At 45.7% G+C, this 24,850-nt stretch overlaps 1 protein-coding gene across 2 annotated transcripts in view; it reads left to right on the forward strand.

Moving 5' to 3' along the window:
- The first annotated feature begins 288 nt into the window (after positions 1-288).
- ZNF395 (zinc finger protein 395) overlaps positions 289-24,850 on the forward strand; it is a 43,115-nt gene continuing 18,553 nt past the window's right edge. The window contains exon 1 of one of the 2 annotated variants that reach the window (XM_045773978.2): positions 289-392. The gene's annotated coding sequence lies outside the window, so the exon portion shown is untranslated. The other variant, XM_045773977.2, reaches the window with a different exon arrangement.

A 24,850-nucleotide genomic window follows, 5' to 3' on the forward strand; every position in this document is an offset into this window, starting at 1 on the left:
GGCTGCAGGCGCCGGTTCCGATTTTGGGGTGGGGGCGGGGGTGTCACAACTCGGTCAGGTTCAAGTGCGCATGTGCGCGAGGAGTCGCTCGGGCACTTATTGAGCGCCCACTGTCTACGGGCGGCCGGGGGTGTGTATCCCCGGCGCGCGGTGGGTGTGTGGGGATGGCGCGGGCGCGCGTGGCGGGCGGGGGCGCGCAGGCCGCGTGCGCGCGCGGCGCCTGTGGCTGGGGAAGGGGGCGGGCGGGGGGGGTGTGTCCCCGAGGCTCGCTCGTTCGCTCGCTGGCTGGCGCGCTCCTCCGCTCCCTTCCCGGGCGGGGAATCCGGGCCGGGTTGTGGCCGCGGCCGCGTACGTGAGCGCACTGTCCCGGAGAGGGAGGGCAGGCCGGCCAGGTGGGCGCGAACGGAGCCTCGGCGGGCGGGCGGCCGGAGCGGAGCGGGGCGGTGGGCCGCGCCGGGTGGGCGGGCAGGGGCCGCGGCAGCTGCAGCCCCGAGCCAAGCCGAGCTGTCCGAGCGGGAGCTGCCCGGCCCGCGCTGCTGCTCGTGGCTGGGCGAGGTGAGCTGCGCGGGGACCTCGCGGCGCTGCAGCCCGGGGACGGGGGCGGCCCGGGAACTTCCCACGCTCCGCACGCCCGCGGGGGCCGGGCCGTTGGCCTGAGGGCCCGGGAGGCGGGCGCCGCCGGGTTAGCGGCCGGTCGGGGCGCGGGGGCGCTGCGGCAGTGCCAGTGCCCGCGCTGGCTGGGTGGGGGGTGGCCGCCCGCTCTCCCGTGCGCCGCCTTGTTTATTTTGCCCGCCGCGGGCGCTCGCAGAGGAACCCCCTCCCCAACTTTGAGCGCTTGTCCGGAGTCGCCTGTCCGACGGAGACTGACCTGCCCCCTCCCTGACCCTTTCCGGCTGGGCCGCCAGCCCAGCCCTCCCGGCGCCCCGCGCGTTCCTGCCCACTCCACCGAACGAGCGAGCGAGCGAGCGAGTGCCGGGCTCCGGGACGCGCGGCGCGACACACCCTCCACCTCGGGGGCTGCCCCCCACCCTTTCTGTCCCCTTTTGTCCACCCGCACTTCCTTCCAGGCGGTTAAACCCTGCCTCTCCTCACCGGTGGCTCCTGGCCCTCCTTGGAAATGGCACTGTGGGCATGTGGGGTGCTCGGGTGGGGGCCTGGACAGGGAGTTTGTCATGTGCAAACAATTTCAAAGGCAGAATTTTCTTCCTTGCCTGGGAGTTAAGGGCTCAGCGCCTTCACTTGAGGATTGACTCCGAAATGTAAAGAATCCCACCTGCCAGGCGGTGGGGGTGGCACTGCCTCCTTGATTTCAGGCAGTCCTGGGCAGTTCTCGGTGGCTTTGGAACATTTCCACCAGGCAGGCGTTCTCCTGATGTCAGGCCTCCAGGCGCAGGGTTGCCTACAGGCCACCGCTATCTTCTTTACACTCCTCTTTCTAGAAAAGTGGCTCTGGTGCAGTTTGCTTGAAAGTGAGTGATCAACAGGTATTGAAGGCTTTTTTGACACCCTCCTGAGGTGTTGTGTAAACAGAGGTTCCGGGTCTCAAGGAACTTGAAACATAGGGAAACAGCAATTAAGTTCAACTCCACAGGTACTTTTGAGGGGCTGCTGTGTTCTCAGCACCCTGCCAGGCTCTCAGGGAGAGATGATAAGAGGCACACAAGAAATCTAAGGCCTCAGAAATCCTACTGACCAGGTGGGAGTTGATTTGAGAGCTCAAGTTCAAATTAATGTGCTGTGGCTGCTGAAATTACTGTAAATGCTAGGGGTGGGTGGTGGGTGGGAGGACTAATATCAAAGGAAAGGTTAGAGTTGGGGAATGGATTTAGGGTACTAAGTTATGAAATAAGTTAGGCACTTGGAGAGTAACTCACTGGCCAAGACCCAAAGGCAAGAGAGGGAGAAGTAACAGGTGCCAGAGGAGAATAGGTTCAAACAGTTTATCTTGGTGAGGGAGGATGCAAAAGATACATGAGATGATTCCTTCCAGGGTTTATAATCTCTTGGAGGAGACAGAAAGGCTTGAGCATGTGAAATAAGACCGCAAGATAAGGCACAATTAACTGTCAAAATGCGAGGAGTAGAAGAGGTGCTATTGGAGCTCAAGAAGAGGGCTATGGGCAGGAACTGTATTAAAATTCTGTATACAACCGCACTGTATTCCAGGAGGATGGGACCCTTGAGATGGGTCATGAGGTGCCATTGAACATGGCTTTCCTGAGAGACAGGAGATGGGCTTGGCCAGACGAGGGAACGTTTCCTGAGCAGGAGATAAAGATGGAGAGCAACAATGGTTAAGATTGTGAAGTCCTAGAAAGCCAGACTGGGGAATTGCACTTTACCCTGTGTGTACTGGGGAGACATGAAAGGTTTTTGAGCCAGAGAGTGACGTAACGAAAGGGTGTTTGGAAAGGTTTGTAGAAGTAATGTTCGGAGACAAATCAGTAGACTGTTATAGTTGTGGAGTGCTCAGAGTTTGGACTGGGATAACTGGAAATGGAAAAGAGGGTGGGTTTTAGAAGCATTACTGTTGAAATAATCTGTTGACGGGCAGGGTGAAGGAAGGAGATGAATGGAAATTAATTCTTTGTGGAAATTGATTACACGCCAGGGCCTTGGAACTGCTGTAGCTGGTAACTCGAGAAATCAGAAATGTGTGTTTTGGAGAGAAGCAATTGACAGGCTGCAGAGGTTTGTCGTATTTGCCAAGACGTCCAAACATAGGTGTCTTGCAAGCAACTGAGGCTCTGAGATTGGTGGGAAACCGGGCTGCCAAAGCTGGGAGAGGGAAGGCACTCTGAGTAGGATGTTGTCTTGGTCATAGGTTGTAGGTCCTAGCAGTAGAAGATGCTAGTGTGTGGGACTGAGGGTCTGAATTGGAAGACTCTGTTCTGTATTGCCATTCAGATGACATTGCCAGGTCCTGAACCTGAAGTTGGCAAAGCAACTTGAGATTGGAGATGGAAGGGAAGAATGGAATTTGCTAAACACAGAAATTGTTGGGCTTTGAAGCAAGTTGAATACTGCTGTCCACTGAGACCTTCAGGCTAGTCCTGGTGTCCCTTCGTAGGTGTGTGTGGGGGAAGCCACAAGATGGGGGAGGAGCAAGGTGACCAGCAAGGAGCAAGGAGGGAATTTGGGGCCTAGGGAGACTGCTTGTCCCAGGGCCAGGTCTGTCCTAACCTGTGCCATTGCCAGTTCCCAGGAACCACGAAGCGACCTGCAGCGGGGAGCTGGTGCCGTTTTTTTCTGAGCTCTGAATTCCGCTTTCTTGTTGCAAGGGTGACTTAGGATGATTTGCTGAGCAAATTCCCCAGGCCTCAACTTGCAACATCTGAGGGCTGGCGAATTTGGAGGATGATTGCAAAAAGTTGCAGAACGCCGGGGAGAATGTACTTACAGTTCTGGAGCCTCCTTGTTTCTCTGAGATGCAGGATCAGTGAACTAGCAGGGAAAGCTGCTTGCGTGGGCGGAGGCGTCCATCAGCTATTTTTCCTTTATAGGTAATAGATGACTGTCAAAAAGGTTGCATGGAGCAGTGGTTGAGCTAATTTACTCTTTAAAAAGTAGTGTTTTTTTGCACTGTTTTTGTCTGTGACATACATTAAGAAGTAAAATTTACATCACGACCAATGTACACTAAATCATGTATGTAAAAATCTAATTTAAGTTCCTGAAGTACTCCTTTCCTTTGCTTGGTGCAATCTCCTTTGGTACTTTTATTTTCCATTCTTTTCTTTTTCATTTAAAAATGCTTACTGCCTCCTGCTAAGTTGACTTAGCCACTCTGTCATGGATATAACCCCCGGTTTGGAAAACACAGTTATAGAGAGTTTTCACATCTAGAAAGTGTTTATTAACTGCTCGTGTGCAGGGCTCCCCTTACTAGTGCTGTAAGTGGAAGGAAGCATGAGGAAAAGACTGAACATTTACAGGCTAGTTGGAGAGAGAAGGTATACCGATGATTAAATGCCAAAGCGAAAAATAAGTCCCTGTAGGGTTCTTGGCGGGTAGGGTGGGGGAGGCAAGCAGCTTGTGCTGGAGTGGCTTGGGAACACTTTTGGGGATAGGGAAGGAAGTCTGGGATGAACTCATTGGGGTGTCACATGGTGCCGCACAGGTGGGGGTGTGTGTGACATGAACAAGGCTTGGAGTTAGGATGTGCACAGTGTGTGTAAGAGTGGATAAAAGATGGTTCTTATTAGAGAATGGGGAGAAGCCAGCCTGGAAAGGTGGGTTAGGATCAAAGTGTAGGGGTTGTAAACTAGTGACCCAAAGAATGTATTCTGCCTACAGAAGTGTTACGATTTGGAATACACAAAGGTTTTAAGAAATTGGGAAAAATCCAGTACACTTCTGGACTGGGGACTCAAAGAATCAGATTAGGCAGTGAATAGTGGTGGCCCCCTGTGGACGGGAGCCAGGCCCGGTGGTCCCCAGTTATCATAGTCCCAGTACTCCTTTTACGTGAGTGTGGTCGCTTTACATTCCCTCTTTAGTCCTGCAGGCCTTTGGGTTTGTGATCTGATCTTTCGAGAGACCTAAATGCCAACCTAGGGAACTTGAGATGGTTGTCCTGGCTTTGGGTGACCACTGGGGGATTTGGGTGGGAGTGTGACATGATGGAATCGGAGATATTTGTGTACAAGTGATTTGTTTTAGGCAAGTCAGCAGCACTTTCTGAGTTGCTGCTGGCTAGAACTTTGGAATATTTTTCTGGTGATTGGAGTGGTACTAGTTAGAGAGGGCTTTGGGCTGTGTTCTGTATTGTGAGGCCAATTTCTAGTGACCCCAAGATCTCTTAAGCCTTCGCTTTTGCTACTTCTGGCTGGCATGGGTAGATGGTGGCTCCTGGCACGTATCTTCTGAGAATGATGTTGGGGTAATAATTTGGTGAGATGTGAGTCACCACTGTCAAATGCCATATGACATTAGATTCTCAGGATCTTTGGTTATGTGAGTCAGTAATAAAGGAACAGCGAAGAGAGGGGCTGTGTCATTTCTTATTTCCCTATTCCTAGGATACTCCTAGGGGGTAGGCCTCTAGGGTCCAGAGATTCGTAATCCAGGATTCAAAATGACCACAGAATTATTGGTTCAAACCTTGGTGTTAGTGCCAATGACCCCTGAAAACTAGGCTTATTTTGGGACCAGCCAAAGTGAGTAAATTCAGGTCTCTGTGGTCTAGAGACAGTTTGGTTTACCCTGCAGGTCCATAACCACCAGTGAGTCCGAGCATTTCCCCAGGTGAGCTACAGGTGAGAGGGACGGAGCAGTTGTTGCCCTGCTCTATGCAGCTTGACAATCTGATGACTTAAACTATTGCTGTTGTGACATTAACAGAAGTCGAAGGTGAAGCGCTCTCTGCTTCAGGCTGACTTCTGGTTATCCTGACATCCTACTGGTATCAAATTGAACCCATTTCCTGTTTTACAGGGTGGTTCAGTTACTAGAACAGAGGAATGAGGGACCAGCTATGATGCGCTCTGGCTTTCGTAAAGTATTTAACAGTTTCTTCAGATATGATGGTCCATATTAAATAAGCGGTAGAATGTGGGCTGGATGGTGTTATTAATTTGACAGTCATATGCAAAAACTGTTAATTAGTGGCACTGAGTCAGCCTGGAAGGGGGTCTGAAGATGAGTGGCACAGGGTTCTATTCTTGGCCTTGAGTGTTCAGCATTTTCCCAGTGTGGTGGATGGCCGCACAGAGGTGGGTTTGTCAGCGTTGGTGATGGCTCCGAGGTGGGAGGGATTGCTGATTGAGTAGATAGATGAAGGCTCACACTCATCCAGGATGAAGGCCCAAATTAAAAAAGAAATTCGGTAAGGGATAAATACAAAGTCTGATTTAGTTTGTAAAACTTGAATTGTTCACACGTTCTGGTAAGTTAATTCCACTTCTAGAAGTACAGCAAAGACCATATCCAAAATGTAGATGGTGTTTATGCACAGAGATTATTTGAAGGTTTTTTTTTTTTTTTTAAACTCTAGTGAAAAATTAGAAACAGCCTAAATATCCCATAGTGTGACTGGACTGAAAGTCACCTACAAGTGATTCTGATGGATATGTCTTTAAGATAGAATATAATGAAGCCATTAAAACAACGTTTAGGGGGCAGCTGGGTGATGGGTGGCTCAGTTGGTTAAGTGCCCAATTCTTGGTTTTGGCTTCAGGTCGGGATCTCAGGGTTGTGAGATCGAGCCCCACGTTCAGTGCAAAGTCTTCTTGAGATTCCCTCTCCTTCTGCCCCTCCCACTGACACACTGTCTCTGTCACTGTCTGCCCAAGATAAATAAATCTTTAAAAAAATCATGTTTAGGAGTAGCTTTAAAATAACACGGACAAATGTTTCTGCTAAAACTTAAGGTGCCTCTACAATATGATTTCAAATCTTAAAGAAACAAAGTGCATAGAAAGTGGCTGGAAGTAAATATACTAGTAATTCTAATACTAAGTTACAGATACTGGAAGGGTGGATGGAGTTGAGTGACTTTTTTTTACATTTTAAATTTATTTGTATTTTCTATAATGTGTATTTTATAACATAATGGGAAAAGCACTGCTATATATTTTTTAATGTATTTTTTTAGAGCAGTTTTGAGTTTAAGGCAAAATTGAAAAGGTATAGAGATTTCCTGTTTACTCCCTGCCCCCTGCCCCATGCACAGCCTCCCGCCCTATCGACATCCCACCGGAGTAGTACATTTGTTGCAATTGGTGAACCCATATTGACATGTCTAATCACCCAAAGACCATAGTTCACATTAGGGTTTACTGTTGGTGTTGTACATTCTATGAGTTTGGACAAATGTATAATGACACGTATCCATCATTAAGTATCATACAGAGTACTTTTATGCCCTAAAGTCCTCTGTGCTTTGCCTATATATATGTATCTCCCCCAACCCTCAGCAACCACATTTACTTCTTACTGTGGACAGTTTCACTTTTTCCAGGTTGTCATATAGTTGAAATCATACAGCATATAGTCTTTTCAGATTGGCTACTTTTGCTTAGTAATATGCAATTAAACTTCCTCCATGTCTTTTAATGGTTTGAGAGCTCATTTCTTTATAGCACTGAAGAATACTCCATTGTCTGGATGTGCCGCGGTTTATGTATCCATTCACCTCCTGAAGGGCATCTTGGTTGCTTCCAAGTTTCAGGACTTTTTATGAATAAAGCTGTTGTGAACATCGACAGCTGCTGTAGGTTTTCGTGTGGACATAAGTTTTGAACTCCTTTGGATAAATACCAAGGAGTGTGATTGCCAGATCATAATGATAAGGGAATGTTTAGTTTTGTAAGGCACTTCCAAACTGTCTTCCAAAGTGGCAGTACCATTTTGCAATCCCACCAGCAATGAAGGAGAGTTCCTGTTGCTCCACATCCTCACCAGCATTTGGTGGTGTCATGGCTCTGGATTTTGGCCATTCTCATAGGTGTGCAGTGGTATCTTGTTTTAATTTGCATTTACCTAGTGATATGTGATGACATCTTTTCATGTGCTTTTTTTGCCATCTGTGTATCTTCTTTTGTAAGGTATCTGTTAAGATCTTTGGCCCATTTCTTAATCGAATTATTGGTTTTCTTATTGTTGAGTTTTACGAGTTCTTTGTATATTATGGATAACAGTCCTTTATCAGATGTGTCTTTTGCAAATATTTTTTTTTCCTAGTCTGTGGTTTGTCTTTTCATTCTCTTGATCACTGCTATTAAAAAAAAAAAACATTTTATGGTTCAAGGACAGGATAGGGTAAAGGTAGATGGTTTATTCCGACTGATCTTGAGTTCCTCCCTACTATATGTCAAGCCCTGGTTTAGGCACTGGAGTCACAAAATAAGACTCAACCCCGGACCTGGAATTGGTGATCTAATTGAAAGAGGGAGCTTGACAGGTGAATAGACAAGCACACTATAGCCTTCTTGTACTCAGGCATGTGGAGGAGGGGCAAATCATGTGGGGAAAAAAGTTTTGAGATTGTTCTGTTGTTCATGGTTTAATGTGAGCCCTGAGTGGGGTGAAGCTTTTAGAAAATTGAATCTAGTTCATAACTGAATCAGAAATTCATCGATCCAATCACGGGATCTATTTTTAATGACTTCTTCTGGTCATTTGACCTTTGGGCTATGAGGGGGTCGGGGAGGCAGGATTTAAGGGAAACACAAGCAAGCAAGACTTTATCCTTGGGAGGGACACTAGGATGATGTAGGATCAGAAATGACTGGAGTGAGTACACTCATGGGGTGGGTGCACGATAGTGCTTTCATGTATTTTCATGGTTATCAGGCATAGGAAAGAGTACATTTACTCATTTTTACTCCTGGTGTTTGGAATATGATCAGTGGATAGAACAATTGCTCTATCCTCTCTAGTTTCCCATCTCTCATCTGTAGAATGATTATACATTACAGGATTCCTTCCCTGTACAATGATTGCACTGAAGTTGATAACTTTAAATTTCCTTAAGTTTCCTTAAGTCTCCCCTAAATACGTGGAGAACAGACTTCGGTTCACCATGAAAACGGGGTTTGTATCTGGCAGAGCTGTCCAGCAACAGAGATGTCTGCCCATGGAGTAGTGAGCTTCCCACTGTCAGAGGTACTCTGTTTGGGCCGAAAGCTATTGATTAGGGCTGCTGTAGAAGAGGACAGGAATTAGATTGACCTCCAGAGTCCTTTCCAGGTCCTAGGGTTATTATGTGACTTGTCAACGCTGAAAGATAATGTGCAATAGGGGACATAGCTCTAGTTGCGTGGTATTTGAGTCAGCGTCATCACGGAAGCTCTTTTAAAAAATGTTTAATATGTGAGTCCCCACATTTTGAGAGACCCTTCTGGGGTCATTTTAGAGGCTATTTCATGGTTGGTAGGGCTGTGGCCCCAGGGCTGCTGAAAACTGAATTTGGTCTTTCAGAAAAGCAAGAAAGTGGGGGCGGGGTGGAAGTGGCAATAATAAAATTAATGAACACGTCGAAGTGTGTTTATTGGCCAGTTTTATTCAGTATAATGAGTGAATGAAGGTGGGGTCCTTTAATTGAATGATGGATCGTCCTCTGGGCTGTGGAGGACCTGGGAGTACCCTTGCTCATCTCCTTCCTCCTTCATCTCCCACACCATAGATTTATATCCCCAGCTATAGCACATTTAAAACTATCTTGACACCAGGGATAAGACTGAGCCTCGTGATGGCTCTCTAGGTCCAGGGACAAAGAGAACAAGGCACAAATTTAAAGAAACTTTGGAGTGGGGTTTCCCAGGCATGCACATATTTGGTTTATATCAGACAATACGTTTGTGGTTTGAGTTAAAAATGTTTACTTTTTAAATTTATTAATAGCTTACACATAGAAAATAAAATTTCTATTTCTATAAAATTTGATTTAGTTTAGTTTTGCCTAAATTTTACTTAAATATAGGGCCTATTTAGAATCTACTGAGATTATTTAAAATTTTTAGATTTTCTTCCTGATATTTTTGGATTACTTTTTGTTGTTTGACAGGGTGGGGGGGGGTTGTGCAATGCTAGGGTTAAATCCTATAGCCAAAGTTTCTTAGAGAGCTCTGCAGAGAGGGCAGAGGCTTATCTCATCTTTGGAGAATATCACAAGATGATTTCTGTGTCCCCGTGATCTCGCCTCACATTTTGGCACTTGAAAAATCAGTCTTTGGCAAGAAAGTGCTCTCTTTACGTGGAGTAAAGCAATTTGGGGGTGCAGGAAGTAGGGAAGGACAGTTTAGATGTATGGAAAAAACAGAGGCAGAACTTAGTTATTTAGAACTAAAGTTGGCAATGTTTGTGCCCTCAATGATCAAGGGCCCGAGTGTCCTTTAGCTCAGTATCATCTGGGGCCTTGCAGAGTATGGCCCATCAGCTAGCTGGGTTTCTTGAATTGCTCTGAACTGGTTCCTTGGGCCCCATACCAGAGGTATGGGAAACACTTAGACTATCATACGCTTTTTTGTTTCTTAATTTTTATAAAGCAGAGTATGATAAGAAATAACCGTTCACAGCCTTTTTTGTCGTTTGAGTATAGGGAAGCCATAAAACTCTTTTAGTAAAAACAACCACTTTCAGGGGCTGTTTTTTTCAGTGCTGGCAGAATGAAAAACTCCCTCTCCTCTTTCTATTTTTCTTCTGCTGGAAATGAATTGCTCTTGGTGTGCCGTTCTTAAATTCATGTGTCCTCTATCCATTTTAATCTTGTTATCTATTTTTATGGTGACTGTCGCCATGGTACTCGAGCTCTTTACATAGCACAACAGAATTTCAGATGTCTGATAGGACAGCTCAAAGTTCTGCTGCAGCCAGCAGAGAAACAGTGTTTGAGAAGCTTTTTTTTTTTTAATTGAGGTATAATTTGCATACAGTGGAATGCTTAGATCTTAAGTATGCTGTTTAATCAGTTTTGACAAATGTGTTTTGAGACAGAACATTTGTATCACCCCAGACATGTTCCTTGTGACCATTTCCAGATTATCCTCCCCCCACCCCCAACCAGAAGTACTATAGCTCTGATTTCTACCACCCCAGGTTAGTTTTGCCTCCTAGGTTCTTAATATGAAAATGCTGTGTTTCTGAGTAGTACTTTGAAGAGCCGGAAGAGTGTGTGTTTAAAAGTCAGTATTCTATATGGTTAGGTGGCCCTGGTAAGTAAATCATTTTTGGTGCTTGTCTGCTCGTACCTACAGAGTCTTCCTTCTCATTAGTCCATGGGATCCAGATTAATGTTAGGAATTCTGAAAAGAAGAGTCTGAGGCACAGACACGAGGCCTAAGATGGAGTATGTGTGGTTGGGCAAAACTGCCATTATTGGCAAGTGTGTGTTAGCTGGTTGTGTTGGAGAGCTAGAATGCTCAACTAGGAGAACTGCAGTTGCTCCTAGCACGTCCCGGTGGATTTCCCAGAAAGCCCCCTGACATACTTTCTCTCTTTTCCTGCCTCTTCCTTGAACTAGCATATAAATTTAATGATCCAGAGAGTTACCCTGTTGGGCTTGTAATATTGTAACAAGATCTGTGTTGCAAAGCCTGCTCGCTGGCTGCTGAGCTCTCAGCCTCCTGGAAAGCATGTGTCAGATGCAGATAGAAATTGCCCCCAACACATTATTGAAATGTATTAAACTGTGTCAGTTTCTTTTTTCTTTTTTTTCCCTTTCTTTCTTTTTAAAAAACTTCAAACGTTAAATGAAATTTTCATTACTAAAGTAGTGCATGAATACATTCTCTGTAGGAAAAAAAAAAAAACCCCAAAACCCACCCAAACGCAAACTTCCCAGAGGAAACAAAATCTTCCTTGACAACCACTCCTAATCCCAGTCCTTCTCCAGAGGTTAACCTCTGTTAGGAGTTTGTGGGTATTCAGATGCCTTACATACTTGTGTTTATACCTGTAGATCTTTTTTTTTTTTTAAAGATTTTATTTATTTATTCGACAGAGAGAGAGACAGCCAGCGAGAGAGGGAACACAAGCAGGGGGAGTGGGAGAGGAAGAAGCAGGCTCACAGCAGAAGAGCCTGATGTGGGGCTCGATCCCATAACGCCGGGATCACGCCCTGAGCCGAAGGCAGACGCTTAACCGCTGTGCCACCCAGGTGCCCCTATACCTGTAGATCTTAAAAGGAGTTCAGTGCGTTGCGCTGAAAGCACTGTGCTGTTGCTCGCCTGTCCCCCACAACGGGACAACTTGGTGGTTGCTTCCTGTCCGGCTATCTAGGACTTCTTGATTTTGTCTAACTCCTGCTTGGCCTTCCTGAGAACCTTCCCCTAATTGATGGACATTTACGTTGGTTGTAAATCCTCTACTGTTACAAAAGCTGTTACAGTGAACTTGGCTGCACATGCCTCTTTGCAATGCGTGTGTTTCTCTAGGGTAGATACTGAGAAGAAGCAATTGCTGGGTAATAGGCTTCTCTGATTTGAAATCTTAAGAAAGATTCATTACAAGGTCAGTTCCTAGTTTAGACCTGATGTTGGCCAGGGCATACTTGAAGTGTGCTCAGACATGAAGCAGTTGTTCGTTTGTTCCCTCCCTCCCTCCCTCCCTCTCTCCCTCCCTCCCTCTCTCCCTCTCTCTCTCCCTCCCTCCCTCCCTCCCTCCCTCCCTCCCTCCCTCCCTTCCTTCCTTCCTCCCTTGCTCCTCCTCTCCTTCTCTTCCCTTCTTGTTGACACACAATGCTGTATTAGTTTGAGGTATACAACATTGTGATTCAACAACTCTATACGACAAGGGTGGCTACCGTGTCACCATACTATGCCATTACAATAACATCAACTATATTCCCTTTGCCGTACCTTTCATCCCCATGACTTATTCATTCCATAGCTGAAAGCCTGTATCTCTCACTCCCCTTCACTCATTTTGCCTGCCCCCCCATCCCCTCTGGAAACCATCAGTTCTATGTTTTTATGAGTCTGATTCTGCTTTTTGTTTATTTGCTTTGTTTCTTAGATTCCACAGAGGAGTGAAATCAATATGGTATTTGTCTTTCTCTGACTTGTTTCACATAGCATAATACCCTCTAGGTCTGTCCATGTTGTCGCAAATGGCAAGATCTCATTTTTTTTATGGCTGAGTAATATTCCATTGTATGTGTACCCTGTGTCGTCTTGACCTGTCTGTGGACACTTGGGTTGCTTCCATATGTTAACTACTGTAAATATTGCTGCAGTAAACATAGGGATGCATATATCTTTTCAAAGTAGTGTTTTCATTTTCTTTGGGTAAATACCCAGTAGTGGAATCAGATGGTATTTCTATTTTTAATTTCTTGAGGAAACTCCATACTGTTTTCACAGTGGCAGCACCAGTTCGCATTCCTGCCAACAGTGCATGAGAGTTCCTTTTTCTCCACATCCTCACCAACACTTGTGATTCGTATTTTAATTTTTTTTAATTTCTAAAATTTCTTTTTGATTTTAGCCATTCTGACAGGTGTGAGGTGATATCTCATTGTGTTTTGATTTGCATTTCCCTGATGATGAGTGATGTTGAGCATCTTTCATGTGTCTGTTGGCCAGTTGTATGTCTTCTTGGAGAAATATCTATGCAGTTTCTCTACCCAGTTTTAATCAGATTATTTATTTTGGGGGTGTTGAGTTGTATAGATTCTCCATATATTTTGGATACTGGCACCTTATTGGCTATGTCATTTGCAAATATCTTCTCCCATTCAGTAGAGTTGCCTTTTTATTTTGTCCTTGGTTTCCTTTATTGTGCAAAAACATTTATTTTGATGCAGTCCCAATAGTTTTGCTTTTGTTTCCCTTGCCTTAGGAGACAAATCTAGAAAAATGTTGCTAAGGCCAGTGTCAAAGAAATTACTAGCCATGTTCTCTTCTAGGATTTTTATGGCTTCAGGTCTCACATTTAGGTCTTTAATGCATTTTGAATTTCTTTTTGTGTTTGGTGTAAGCAAATGGTCATTCTTTCACATGTAGCTGTCCCTTCTTCCCAGCACCATTAATTGAGAGACTGTCTTTTCCCTATTGTGTATTCTTGCCTCTTTTGTCGTAGGTTAATTGACCATATAAGCGTGGGTTTATTTCTGGACTCTCTTCTGTTCTATTGATCTATGTGTCTGTTTTTGTGTCAGTATCATACTGTTTTGTTTACTGCAGCTTTGTAGCATATCTTTTTTTTTTTTTTTTTAAAGATTTTATTTATTTATTCGACAGAGATAGAGACAGCCAGCGAGAGAGGGAACACAAGCAGGGGGAGTGGGAGAGGAAGAAGCAGGCTCATAGCAGAAGAGCCTGATGTGGGGCTCGATCCCAGATCGCCGGGATCACGCCCTGAGCTGAAGGCAGACGCTTAACCGCTGTGCCACCCAGGCGCCCCCCTGTAGCATATCTTGAAATTTGGGATTATAATAGATCCAACTTTGTTCTTTCTCAGGATTGCTTTGGTGTTCACGGCCTTTTATGGTTCCATACAAATTTTAGTATTGTTTGTTTTAGTTCTGTGAAAAATGCTGTTGGTATTTTGATAGGGTTTGCATCAAATCTGCAGATTGCTTTGGGTGGGTAGTATGGGCGTTTTAACAATATTAATTCTTCCAGTCCATCAGCATGGAATATCTTTCCATTTGTTTGTGTCATCTTCAGTTTCTTTCATTGAGGTTTAATAGTTTTCAGTGTACAGGTCTTTCACGTCCTTGGTTAAGTTTATACTTAGGTTTTTTACTCTTTTTGATGTGGATGTAAATGGAATCATTTTCTTAATTTTTCTCTCTGCTACTTCATTATTAGTGTGTAGAAATACACCTGATTTCTGGGTATTAATTTTGTATCCTGCAGCTATACTGAATTCATTTATAACTTCTAATAGTTTTTTGGTGGAGTTCTAAGGGTTTTCTATGTAGAGTATTATGTCATCTGCAAATAGTGACAGTGTAATCTCTTCCTTACCAATATGGGTGCCTTTTCCCCCTCTCATGTCTGATTGCTGTGGCTCGGATGAAGCAATTGTTTTTTAAGACTAGGGCAGGGTTTACGTTTTGCTAGGTGTGTGCCCCCCCCCATGAGTCAGGGCTCATGGGCTACACGGTTGGTGTTGGGAAGAGCCCCTCTGAGCCCCATTGTTCATTCTGTCTGGTCTCCCCAAGGACTTTGGTCTGCATGTTGGTCACGGTTGTGTGGAGAGGAATGCCAGGATGGTTGAGTAGCACGTTGAGGACTCTGGATGGTGAGTTTTAAATCCAGTTCATTTCCAAACTGGAGACCTTCAGTGCATCTGTAATTCTTCTCTGTGACATCTTTAGAATTCCAAGTGTGGCTTAAATGCTCAAGCCAAGGGTGAGGCACATTTGGAAGCATTTTAGTGTTCTTAAAAAAAAAAAATCTAGAGCTCTGTCATGTTACTTTTATTAACAGTTTCATTTTATTTGGAGAAGGGTGATGTGTGTCTCTCTGTATTTACACTTCTTGCCATCATCTCTGGATTTCCGAGAACTCCTGGAAATCATGAAAATTCGTCGTGTCAGGCCAGATCCATGCTTTTAGGAGCCAGTGTGGTGAGGGAGGACTTGGCTGTGTCTTTCTTGAAGGCACATGCTGGTGCTGCTGTTCACCTCACTGGCGAGAGGCAGGGCACTTTGCAGCCATAATTATTACACATGTATTTGCCTTCAGATCCCTTACGCAGACGTTAAGCAAACGGTTCTGGTTCTGAGCCCAGGGGGGTCCCCCCTGTTGCATTAAATCTCTTGTCCAAACTCAGTGATGCATTTACATAGCCTTCTTTTGGGGGTGTTGAGGCATCTCCTCCTCTGGTCTCCCTTGAGTGTCAACAGAAGGTACCTCTTCTGTCATTTCAGGATTCGGTGACAAAGTTGGCACCCTACCTTATCTCAGGGCCTTGCTGGCCTTGGTCTTTCTGGCCTTCTTAGCATGCCTGCTCCATCGCACAGCCCATTTAGGTAACTGCCCTCTGGTTTTACAAATTGTCTCTCTTGGTGGGTGGCAGCCAGTGCTCTCAGTGTGGACGAATCTCTAGTTTTATTCAGGGGGGTTGTAGGTGGTCAGTGTGTTTGTTTTTAGTACTCTCGCAGTGCTGCTGGACAAGACAGTTTGTCCGTCTGTCTTTTGCCCTTGGTGACCACAGTAGTATGACAGTCTGATCTACAGTGACATCGAAGTCCTTTTATGGGGTTCTGACTGTTGCCCCAGAGCTTTCACATGGTCTTGATTGTTTTTTCCTTAAATGTGTTATATTGCCCTTGTCATTGTTGGAATTTACTGGCTGCTTTTCCTCCTATTTGTTCAAAGTTTCCCTTGTAATCGTCCCATAAGTTTGGCTTATCACTACTCAGTTTAGTGCCTTTTTTCTTTTCTTTTTTTTTTTTTTTTTTTAGGGAGTTTTATTTATTTGAGAGAGAGCGAGCATGAGCAGGGGGAGGGGCAGAGGGAGAGGGAGAAGCAGACTCCCTGCTGAGCAGAGAGCCCAGCTGGACATGGGGCTTGATCCCAGGATCTGGGATCAGGACCTGAGCCGAAGGCAGACGCTTAACCGACTGAGCCACCCAGGTGCCCCTAATGCCTTTTTTCTGTTCTGTTTTTCCTGGCTGTCGTGTATCAGTTACTCTGCAAGGAAGGGATGGTGCTTATTAGTACCTGAGGTGCATTTTTTTCATTTTTTCCCTAGGCTTCTCTGTCAGACCCAGCAAATAAGAATCTCCAGGAAGAGGAGCTTGGGGATCCTTTAAAACCAAGAGACTATTGAAAACAAAGCTGCATTGCTTCCTTAAAGCCCCAGTTTGTCCTTTGAGTAGGAGCCAGTTTTCCTCGTAGGTGAGGAAGCTGAGGCACAGAATGGCGAGGCGATTTGCCCAAGGTCACACATTGGGAGGTTAAGAGTTCGTTTGCAGCCCTGACTCTTTCATTCTGCATTCTCTTGGGGGTATTTATAAAAGTGTTAAATAAGGATAATTTTAGTCCTAACCCTGGGTGAGCCCCACACTTGATACTTTGCTCTCACAATGCCCATTTCATTTCCTCTTCCGTGCCCAAACCACCACCACCACATTAACCTCTCAGTGACTCGAGTTTACTAACAAGGAGCCTCTGTAAGAGGTCACTGAGTCTAGCCTCTTCCTCCTCTTCCTCGATGCATAGGTTTCCTGCATAATACAGTAGAAAGAGCATAGCTTCTGGAATCAGACATAGCTGAGCTCATATCTCCGTTCCCTCGCTTCCTGGCTCTGTGGCCTCGGGCATATGACTGCTCCTCTGTGAGCCTCAGTGTCTTCATCTGTAAAATGGAGAAGATGATGGTCCTTCTCCCGTGGGATTATTGTGAGGGATGAAATGTGATACAGTACATGAAATGCTTAGCAAGTGACTGGCACCTAAGGCTTTGGCAAATAACAGCTATTGGAACCTTCCTGAAGCAACATCAGTCTTTGAAAGGCTGTTTATTACAGAGAAGATCCCCTCTTTTTCTCTTGCTGGTTTATTCTGTAACAGTTCAAATGAAGTAGATGCAGTTTTGTTTCTGGTGCACACGGCAGTGCCTTTTCCCTCAAAAGGTTCTAGTCCTCTGTTGGCCCCGAACTAAGTATAGTCTACCTGCCAGCCTGATAGGGGGTGGCCTCCTTGATTGTCCTTGAGGCAGGCAGGAGCTCCCCGGCCCCGTGTAACCACGGCCTGTGTGTCTTGGCCCACTGAGCTCTGATTTCATCCTTCACTTCTCTCAAAACTCAGGAGCGTGAGCCATCTGGTCTCTGTGATTGTTCCACATTTATTTGTCACTTTGGCTTAGAACCTCCTCACCAGTGAGCACACTCTGCCCAATGCCGTTAGCCTGTCCATTTCAGAGAGCGCATTCAAGAGTGGACACCCCAAGATCCCGGGCCAAGACTGGGGTGACCACTCATTCAGCCAGTTTCTCTGCCTCTGTTTTGTCTTTGAACTCAGCCTCAGCCCTGTAGTTGTTGGGGCGTGAAGATTCCTGAAACGGCCCTCTCCAGGGAATGGTACCCCCTTAGTGGTTGTGCTTTGGGTCAGCCCCTCCCCCATGGTGTTCATTTTTCACTGTGTATTTAAACAGTCTTCCTTTATGGTGTCTCTCGTCCCTTCACTTAGGCTGACTTTCTGTTTTCTGGGGAAATGCGTCTGTCTCTCTCACCCTCCAGTCACCCAGCAGATGATTTTTTTTTTTTTAGATTTATAACATACTTTATCTCGGCTTAATTAACTTATGTCAAACACTTAAAATTTTAACATGCACATTCATTGAACTTTATGAGCTTCATCCTGAAAACCGTCTTTTCATCACGCTTCAGTGTCAGAGTGCTGGATGGTTTTTGCCTTTTCCTGAAAGAAGCAAATTCTGATTCATTCATCTAATTATACAGCATAGATATATGAATGTAGCCCTGGAGGATCTTAAGTGCTTTTAGAAACAAGTGCTGGATGCGTGATCCAGGTGGGCGCTCCATGCGGCCTAATGGTCTTTAAAGGCGGGGGCTGAAGCTTAGGCTTCTTCATTATTCTGCTCCATTTGTCGGTAGGAGCCGGGGCCCCTGTGTTGAACATCAGCAGGTTTTGTTCTGGGTCCCCCTCTCCCTGGGTCTCCGGTGAGTCCCGTGCGGGGCTGCATGGTGTGGGCCTGGTCCAGATCTGGGACAGCTGGAACCCGAGACTGAAGTGTCTGTGGGCGGGGTACAGATTTGGGAGGCCGCCACTGGAGGTTGCTCAGAGAGGCTGGTCGGGTTCCGCCTCAGGGAGCTTTGGCAGCAGGCCTCGAACCACCCTGGGCAGGGCACCAAAAGAGAGTTGGCTTGGGGGAGCAGAGCAGGGGCCAGGTCACGTGGGAGATGGGCAGTGGCCCGGGTCCTGACTTTGAACTGCAGGGGCGAAGCTGTCTGGCTGGGTGTTGAACTCAAAGCACTGATCGCTGGGGTTGATTCATTGTGGCCAATAGGCCTCCAAATGGAATATGGGGGACTTCTCGGTTCCCCCAATCCTGCTGAAATCAGTTTTGTTGTGATTTCCATTAATTAGTGGCTCACCCGTGGTTTACTTTGGAGTCAGTAGTTGTATTACTGGTTCTTGTTGACTGTCCTTTGCTAACTGCGATTCCCAGCTGCCAGCGTGACGGTGGCAGCTGAGCATTCAGTGTGGCCTGTTGACATTACGTAGCTACCTAGCACCCGTCTAGAGTAAGGGACTAGGGCAAGGGAACACATCTGTCGAGTGCCTTCCAGATGCTGGGTATGTTTCTCATTTTTCCCAGGTGAGGCAGGAAATTGAGCCTCCAAGATGGTGGCTGAGTGTCCCAAGTCACACAGGTGGAGGTGACCGGCTCACCTCCCTGTCTACGGTCCGTTCTTTCCCTAGAGAAGTGCCCCTGCAGTGTGTGCCTTGGCTTGGCTTCTCCTGCACAGGCTGGCTGTCCATTTTGATGAGCCAGGTTCAGCCCCGTCGGCATCGTCCAGCCTTTCCCCCTCTCAGCCATGGCATTCTCGGGGGATTGGAAGCACTCCCACTGGTATTGGAGGAATGCTCCCCTCTCGGAGCAGAGTCTCCCAGGAGAAGACGATAGAGGGACAGGGCGAGGGGCTGCCCCCCATCCGGAAACAGAAAACATGAATTGGGGAGGGGGAATAAAGGGAAAAGTTGGATTAAAAGTTGGCCTGTAGAGGTCTGGCTCCCCCCTTCTGGCCAGTCAGCCACTCTGGTCTTAGAGCAAATTCTGGTGTCCAGCTCCTATTTAAAGATTTAAATGCTTTCAGCCACGACAGTATTCTGGCATGCCAGCATCACATGGTTCTTGTGATTTATTATTTCCAAGGTCACAGCTTACTTCCCATTAACGTACATATTAGACGGGTGCCTCCCAGATGAACTATGGATTCCTGAGGGGTATTTGGGTAGCACCCTGGTCCCTGTCCTCACTTGTTTGATTTCTGGGTTAGGTGTCTCTAAGTTGACCAATCTTGTCTGCATGTGCATGGTTTCTTATCTTTAATTTGGGGTCTCACACTGCTGGCCCACCCCCAGACCAGGTGGCACCTTTCTTGGGCACCTGAAGCCCTGTGTGCTCTGATGATCCATGGCAGGAAAGGGCTCCTGCCCTTTATTAACCTGTGCATTCCAGCCAGGCAAGTCAGCAGGGCTCTCAACCTCCTTATGAGCCCCACTGTCTGTTTATTTAGCATTGCCAAGAACTGTGATTATGATTTTTTCCAGTTTTATTGAGAAACAACGGATATATATCACTGTGTAAGTTTAAAGCATACAGCACGATGGGTTGATTTACGTATTTTGTGAAATGATTATCACAACAGGTTCAGCTAACATCTACTCATTCCAATTCAATAAAAAGAAAAGAAAGAAGAAAGGGAGAAAAGTGTTCTTGGGATGAGTGCTCTCAGGATTTTTCTCCTGACACCTTTGCTATAGATCACACAGCAGTGGTAGCTCCAGTCATAGTGTTGGACACCATATCCCGTGTACTTTGTGTCTTATCACTGGAACTTTGTGTCTCTTGACTACCTTCCTCAGATTCCCCGCCCCACCGTCCCCCTGCCTCTGGTAACCACAGGTCTGATCTCTTTTTCTATGAGTTTTTGTTCGCTTGTTTGTTTGTTTTGCTTTGGTTTTTTTAGATTCCACATGTAAGTGAGATCATACAGTATTTGTCTTTCTCTCTCTGACTTATTTCACTTACCAAAATGCCTTCAGGGTCTGTCCGTGTTGTTGTAAATGGTGGGATTTCCTCATTTTTCATGGCCGAATAATATTCCGTGGTATATACATACATCTTTTTTATTCATCCGTCGATGGACACTTAGGTTGTTTCTTAGCTATTATAATGCCGCCGTGACCGTGCGGGTGCAGATATCTGTTTGAGTTAATGTTTTCTTTACCTTTGGATGAATTGCTAGAAGTGGAATTCCTGGATCATAGGGTAGTTCTGTTTCTAATTGGTGAGGAACCTCCACCCTGTCTTCCGCAGCGGCTGCACCAGTTTGCGTTCCCACCAGCAGTGCACGAGGGCTCCCCTTCCTTCCCATCCTTGCCGGCATTTGTTACCTCTTGTCTTTTTGAGGATGGCTCTTCTGACAGGTGTGAGGTGATACCTCACCGTGGTTTTACTTTGCGTTTCCCTGATGAGGAGCGATGCTGACCATCTTTTCATGTGCCCATTGGCCTTCTGTGTATCTTCTTTGGAGAAATGTCTATTTGGGTCCATTGCCCATTTTTAATTGGGTAGTTTGAGGATTTTGTCTGTTTGCTCGCTCTTGAGTTGTATGAGTTCTTTATATGTTTTGGTTACTAACCCCTTATCAGATATATGGTTTGCAAATACTTTTTTTCCTTGTTCTGTAGATTGTCTTTAGGGAATGTGATTATTCATTCAACTGACTGTTGAATTCCAAATAGTTTCTACTTTAACCACTTAAATGGAAAAAAAATATAGAGGGAGTGTATTTCTCTGCCTTCCTAAGCAAGAACATCAGAAAGCCTTTTTTTTTTTTGTCTCGGGATTGGCACCTTGGGCATCATTAGTGCACAAACTTCCCTTTCTGGCAGGTGTGCTACTCAGGGCCTTATGCTAATGGATTGTTAGGCTTTTTAAATTCTCACCTCCATGTTTTATATTTTTGGGGGTGGTGGTTTTCTTGCAGCTCATGCTTTTCATTACCATAAGTGCTTCTAATAGATCCCTTCTTCCCAGTGAAACTCACACTTTCTTCCTCACAGTCCTAGGAGGACCAGACAAGGTTGTGGGAAGGTATGGGGGCCTGTGAACTCCAGAGCCCTCCGCCCTGAGCCCCTGTCCTGCTGCTGGGTCTCCACTTGTGGAGAAGACAGAACTACATCAGGGAAGATCCGGGAAAGCTGCAGACACCACAGCTTGTTAGCTTGGGCAAATAAACGACCTTGAGGAACCTCAGTTTTCTGAGGTGTAAAATGGGGATTGTCCCTCCATATTTTCTTGAGTTGTCGGGAGTGTGCCAAATGTGTGTGTTAAAGTGAGTGGAAACCCAAGAGCCATTCAAACAGTCCTTGGTGGTTTGAGTCAATGAGCAGGTCTGTTGTATGCTTCCTTTAAAAACTGCTGGGGAGAACTCTTAGTTCTCTGGGCTCATTCTCCAGGAGATACTCAGCTCCTGATTTCCTCCCTCCTGCTGGGCTCTGGGTAAAATGCCAAGTCAGCAATCGCTCATCTCCCCGCCTCCTTCTGGAACGCTCACATAGTTTTAGCACAGTTCAGATCAGGTTTAACCACAGTGCATGCACACACGTACACATGTGTGTGTGCGTGCTCTCCCTTCCTCCCATGCATGCACAAACCCGGTGCTACAGCAACTCTCTACCTCACACGGCACATTTGTAAGCATGTTTTACCTCTGCCTGCTTCCTTATATAGAATTCTCTGCCTGTTTTCAAGAAAACACTGCAGTCTCAGAACTGAGTTTGAACACTAAAACTCTACCTTTGCTTTTGATAACCTATCTTCATTTTAGGGCAAGCAGCACGTATTATTCCTTAAAACACATTTTTTTTTTGGGATCTGGGGCTCTCCTCACCCATAGGTATATCATCCATTTAAAATCCTAAGTCTGAAATCAATCAGTCAATCAATCAGTCAGTCTTCAATCTGATGGGATAAGCAAGATTTGGTCTGTATCCTCAAGGTGCTTACCGCCTAAGGGAGATGCAGTCCTACTGGAACAAGTAGAAACAGATTACTGAGCCTACCCATGTGCCAAGCACTGGCCTAAGAATTGTCTTGTTTAATGCAGAGCAGTGTATGCAGGGAAGGGCAATGCACCGAGGGCACCGCGGTGGTTTTGAAAGCGAATGGGGAGCTGGGTGTGAAGGAAGGGGAAGTGCGCTTGTTCCTGGGTAGAACTGTGAAAACAGCTTTCCTTCCCTGCTGGCAGTGCAGACAGAATGGTCTCTTTTACTTGACTGACTGTTGGTTGTGCAGTCAGACCGACAAAAGTGTTGACTGATCAGGGTCATTTAGTATTTGCTGGAGAAAATTCAGTGTAACCAGATCAGATGACCTATTTCTATGGCCCATCTGCTGGAATATGAAAATAGCACTGCTATTTGGGACCTTTATTTTTTCCTTCCATTATCCTATTACATCTATTACTCACAATAATGGGAAGGCTGGGTACTCACTTATAGGGGATGCTGTGGCGAGGATTCCAGCCCTGGATGGGGGTGGGCAACCTTTAAGGTCCCTGTCAATCTTGATAGTCTGTAATTTTAGTTTTACTGATAGTCTGAACCATTATACACGGATGCAGTGTGATCCAGCTTTTAAAAACCTACAGAAAAAGATGATAATTAGAATGCCCTGAGAATCCAAATAGTCATTTTTCGAACAGCTGATTTAGAAATGTTGATATCGAGTCAATCACTAACATGCTCGGTGCTGTATATCTTAAGCTTGTATTGTGAAAATCTAAAATGCACACACCACATTTTGGAATGGTGTCATAGGGCCTGATAAATAACTTGAGGGGTCTAAAAGTTTTAGCTTAGGCCCTTGGCCACTCTTGGAGGGGGTTCTGTCAAAAGCCAGGCTGGGCAGAGGCTTCTGGGAAGAAAGGTCAATGTATGCCCAGTGAAGTGAGTATTTCTTTACTTTTTCTGGGGCAGACATCCCAGAAAAAAAAATAAATAAATAAATAAATAAAGAAAGAAAGAAAGAAAGAAAGAAAGAAAAGAAAGAAAGAAAGCTTGAAAGAAAGCTTGAAAACCGCCAGGCGGTGTTTGGGTGGTGACATGGGTATGGCCACTTGCTTCTGCCAGGGTTCAAATGGTGACCTGCAAACTAAGAGGACCACGGACATATTCGCACACGATCATAAGTATGCTGTAAATGCACAAGGCATCTCCCCACAGAGGTCACCCTGGCATTGCAGAAGAATGAACTGTCTGGGAAGCCTGTACCCCGACGAGATCTGTTATAGAATAGTAGCTGTGGTTCGCTACAACATTTTGACCTTTGGATGAGCTTAGACAATCACACTGAAAAAAATTTTTACGTTTAAACTTTATAGCTTTTAAAGGAAAAAAATTAGCTTTCTGATAAGAGGCTAAGAATCATATGCAAAATATTAGCCAAAGAACTAAAAACTCCAGCTGTTGTTCTGTGTAGTAGTTACCTAGTGGAGATCACAAAATAGAAAGCTGAGGTTCAGTAGGGGACCCGAAACTCGTGGCAGAGGGTTGGTGTCCCTCCCCATGTCCATAAATTGTTCATTAGAGGGGCAGCAAGTACCAAGATTTAACAAATGGGAGTCTTATTCCAAACTTCACTCTCTTTCAACAACACCACCATCCCCCAAGACACCCCATTAGGTGTATGTCGAATCATGTTGACTTATGACCTGCCTCCTGGAGGTGCCACTAGGTGAGGCCCTGGCTTGCTGCAGTGTCCTTGGGTGGGAGGGGAGAGCGGCCATTGTGCATGAGCACGTGAACACACACGCACGCACGTGTGCTGAGACAGGTGTTTGTCCAGCCACAGTCACATGTCCCATAGCAATTTGCAACTCAGAACCACAGAAAGGGGTTGTTTTCCTATTTTGTCTGTTCCAGTTATCTAACTGATGGCAGATGTCCTCATTACGGGCTATTAGTACATCAGAAGATGTTTGCTGAGGTTAACCCCTTTTGGACACTGACCAAAATACAAGGGTGGCCACTCTAACCTTTTAGTGACAACAGCATGGGTGAGAAGCACAAGAAGGTTCAGGATCCCCTTAAAACTGTCAGCTGGGAAGGCTTTTTAAGCATATGTTTATGCCTCGGTCAAGGAATTCCATAAGTAACTTCGTAAAGGGGGGGTTGGGCTACATGTTGAAACACTGTTATTGTTACTTTGAAAGAGAGGTTTCTTGATTTCTCTTTGCTACACTAGAACCCTATAGCAAATTAGGGGATAGCTGTTTATAGGGACCACTGATAGCTCCCAAGAAAGAAACCAAATGGAGAATAAATAGAAGTAGAGATGAGGAAAGAGGGGTTTGAAGGAGGCTATTGTTAGACTGATAGAAGCGTGCTAGGAGGGAGGGTGGACGCTCCACCGGAGATGTAAAGTAACAGGTGATCCTGGCAAGTCACTCTAGGTCTGGAGTTACTCTGGGCCCTTCAGCCACCTGCGTGACAGACCTCTGTAGGTGCTAGGTTCATTTCTGAGTCACTGAAGGACTCTCTTGGTCCTGTTGTGCATAAAGCCATGTCCATAAAATAATGAGTATACTGGCAAACACACGAAAGGCATCGACTCACCCCTGGCAATGCTACCCAGTCTGTATTTAGTCTAGATTGGTATTCTTCGCTTCCATGCTATCAATCCCCAGTATGAACTT

The sequence above is a fragment of the Ursus americanus genome, chromosome 13 (genome assembly GCF_024610735.1).
Source record: "Ursus americanus isolate L20-20 chromosome 13, mUrsAme1.1.p, whole genome shotgun sequence".
NCBI classification, from domain to species: Eukaryota; Metazoa; Chordata; class Mammalia; order Carnivora; family Ursidae; genus Ursus; species Ursus americanus.